Raw genomic sequence first — 4,169 nt, 5'->3', positions numbered from 1 at the left:
TATTATTATTTATTATTAAATATTTATTTAAAAAAAGAAATACTTTGTAAAAAAAAAAAAGTACACATAGTCATTAAATCTTTTGCATGTCTGTGAATGAATTATAAGCATACAGATACAGTAAATATTTTCCATAAATCCCTTGCTACATATTTGTTTGTAAAAATATTGGAATGTACTTAAAAAATACAAAAATAACTTTAATCGAAACCTATTTAATTATAATTTATCATTTCAATTTAGATCATATATTTTTTGTCATTTTTAAATGCCTTCAGAAGCTAATTTAAAAAAGGAAATCTATTTCAAATTAAAAATGTTATTATTATTATACAATTATAAAATATTTACACCCATCTATAAATTTAGTTTGTGATTGAATCATAGACATACTGTAAATGTTTCCACAAAAATTCCCATTGCTACATAATTTACATATTTTTATTAATGTGTTTTAGTGATGTATATGAGATGTATATTTTCCCTATGAAATGCCTTTAAAAAAAAATCAAAATTATTTATATATAAAAAAGTTAAATTATTTAACACTGAAAACATTGTCAACATGGATTAAAAATTAAAATACTTTTATTTGTGTTAAAACATTTTACACCCAACTATAAATTTAGTTTACAGCTAAATTATATGCATACAGTAAATATTTCCACAAATCCCCATTGCTAATCCGAGTGTGAGAACAGAGAAATCCTGAGTCCTCATGCCCTCAGTTATTCTCCCATGGCTGACCCTCCAGATGGCACTAGAGAAAAAAAATCCCACCTGTCCACTAAAGAGCTCAATTAAAAGTTCAAGGACCAATGAAAATTATGACAAGCCTATTGTTCCATTTTTCTCTGCTCTCTGATTGGCCGGCTGCGGATACATTTTAGTATAAAAGTGGGCTAGATTGAGGGTCTTGTGTGGGATTTGGTTTCACCACTGAAGAAGAGCCAAAGAGATCTTTAAACTCCTGAAACTCAACACCAGCATCAAACATGCCTGCCTACATGGACATCACCCCTCAGGACAACGTTCACTATGCCAGGTAAGAAAGGCATCTAAGTATTTGCAATAGTGTAATTTTACATGCTTCATAAATTTGATCTCATTTATACTTACAAATACACTAAAGATGTTCTCTTCTGGACTGCAGGTGCAAACTCTACAGCTTGGAGAGAAAATGTTTCAGCAAAGTGGAGAAACTCATATCTTCTTTTGAAGACCACCTCCAGCATGGTATTCCCGCATCTGACATTTTGGAGAAGACCGTGTTCTTCTTTAGCTCAAAAAAGGCCTTGATCTTCCCCAGCGGCTACTCCAGGTGTTCTCGCGAAATTCTGCGTCTTTCTCCCGCTCCAGATCAGGATGTGACGCCATTGTTTTAAAGCGAACGTCCATCACAGACTGACCTGCAAATGAAAAGGGTTAACAAGCCAAGCACTTGATGTGATTGTATGTGTTCGCACATCTACCTCAGAGGAAAATAGCACTTTGCTTGTTCTCTCTGGACTTTTTTTTCTCTAAGGGACTCTGATAATGTCACTGCACATTTTGGAAAGGCTCGTAGGGCTTATAAAAGAAGTTGTGCATTGATTGTAATGTACATTATTGTGGTAACCACCAAGCTGAGGATGCATTTTGTGCATTTAGATTCATAAAATTCTACTGTATTTTGCTCTTGAAGAGAAATTTACTGAATGTTTTTTAAAAACGTTTGACCATGCTCTCTTTTGGAGGACATGCAAAAAAGACCTTTATTTCATTTTTAAAGATACAGTGTATCATTTGGTTGTTTTTGTGATGATTTTTAATCATATGCTCTTGTTTGTTTCTATAAAATAAATGATTTTTATTGCATTTATATCTTCCTCTGATTTTGTACAATTTGAATATAGGCGGTTTTAAAAAAAAACTTGTCATATCTACTTAACAAGCTTAGAAAACTTTAAGGTTTCTTGAAAATGCGTACATTTGGGGGTTATTTTTAGTGTCGCTAAAATAGCTAGTTAAAGTTGCTGCTTTACGTTATTTGTGACCACTTTGTCATATTTCCTTTTGGTCTCCGATAGTTAAGAGTCGATAAAGAATAAAGTCACCTATATTTTGAGTGCATTCTATTTCTATTTCTTACGTCAGAAAGTAGGCTCATTCAAAATCGCTGATTGTTTACAGCTTGGCAAGCACAAACTCTAAACTACTAAGCCATACAATTCATTTACATTGTCTATAAAACGAATTGTGAATTGCTTTGAGTTTTATTTACTGTACCTGAAAAATTTGAAAATGTATTTGTTCCCATATTCATTCATTCATCCATCCAACACTACTCAAAAAACTCGGCTGACGTCATTTCTTCAGGTGAGTTTGTGGCAAGTCAAGACTGTTTCATGGTTGAAATGGTCAACAGTTTCTAATGAATGACCAGTAAAGCGAAATGCCCTGAGGATGTGACGGACAGGTGTGTGAATGAATGAGCAACAGATAGAGAGACACACTTCTGTTGTTCAGTCAGCATCCATTCAGAGCCAAGCGTGGAAAACCCCAGGAGCTGTGGTTCTCAGTGCACTTTTATACATGTAATGAGCTGCTGAATGATTTGATGTACACAGAAGCCTTTTAGGTTTTATTTGCAATGCAGGAAAAAATAATACTTTAAATAATACTTTTTTATTTGTGCACATCTAGTCAAGGCATTAATACACTAAATCATACAAATGTAATGCAGACGTATGCATTTTTGAAATACTGCATCAACACATTTCTGAAAAAATTAAAGGATTTTTTTTTTTATAATTCCGTATTTCCATTTTTTTACCAATTTATGCAATGGTATGAAATTTGTGAAATGAACTAACAGGACGTTTCCCTCCAGATGGTTGGTGACGTCAGGTTGAAGTCTTCAGTGTCACTAATGCTTCATTCAGGACTCTGGATGCTTTTGTGCTCCATTGATGTGAACACAGAGTCAGTGTGGGAACCTCACATGAGATCTACTCACACTGACCAGCACAAACACACACACACATCTGTTTCATCTGGAGACCATCGTGTGTGTGTGTGACGTCACGGCAGCAATGATAATGCTGAATATCACAAATTATGATATGATTTATAAATTGCAAATTGTTAAAGTACTTAATTTTACACACAATTGCATAAGTAAATCCAGTCAATAATGCATGGGATTATTTTTTTTTGCTTTATAATGTGTACGTGTGTGCGTGTGTATAATGCATTTTACAGTGATGTACGCGTGCTCACTGACTCCACGTGTTTCTAGTAATGACGAGCGTGTGCTGCTTCAGTGACATTGATGTGAACATGAGCTCTCTACAGGTCAGCACTTTCCCAGATTCTCCCTCCACCTGCTCCTTTGAGCCCCTGATGGAGGATCATTGAGCATGTGGCGGCCCACATCCCTCATTGTCTGTTTGAGCTCTTCCATTGGCTCCAAACTGTGAGAAACTCCAACAAGCTCAAGCCTCACACATTCATATGGAGATTTGGGAGTATAAATAGAGGAGCTGCAGCCAGTGCAAATCAGACTCACTCTGAACAGAGAGATCTACAGCACAGAGATCCAGACATGACACCTACAATCATCTCAAAGGAGCAGCTCCCTCTCAACAACAAGGTACATTCATATCCTACTTACAGCAGCATTACTGCAGCAGCTTTCACTGCTCTTCTAAATCATTGGATTATTTGAAAGACACTTTCCTAATGCTTTTCTGTCTTCATTTGCAGCTGAGAAAGCCAAGGGTAGAGAAGATGCGCAGATATCGTATCAACAGCAGCATCGAGCAGCTCAAGTGTCTTCTGGCTCCAGAGTTCCTCAAGCAGCAGCCTGATTCCAAGCTGGAGAAAGCAGATATTCTGGAGATGATGGTCTGTTCAAACACTTCCAGCAGTTGCTGAAATCATCTGATGAATAAGAGCTTCTGTTCCTCCATCAGCTGAACTTCAATCTCAACAAAAGCATTTAGCCTGCAGCGCCATCTGGAGGAAAGCAACGTCTTTGGAAAACATCTGTATTAGATGTCAATAACATCATTATTGGATTTGATTTTATGAATCCAGTTTTGTTTCCATCACCGGAAATGTATTGTGTTTTTTTAATGCTTTTGTATAGACCTTCAATGAAGGCATATTACATTTTTATTATACAA

The sequence above is a fragment of the Sinocyclocheilus rhinocerous genome, unplaced genomic scaffold (genome assembly GCF_001515625.1).
Source record: "Sinocyclocheilus rhinocerous isolate Xijiao unplaced genomic scaffold, SAMN03320098_v1.1 scaffold3097, whole genome shotgun sequence".
NCBI lineage: Eukaryota > Metazoa > Chordata > Actinopteri > Cypriniformes > Cyprinidae > Sinocyclocheilus > Sinocyclocheilus rhinocerous.
The sequence above is the reverse complement of the archived record's forward strand: the minus strand, read 5'-3'. Positions refer to the sequence as shown.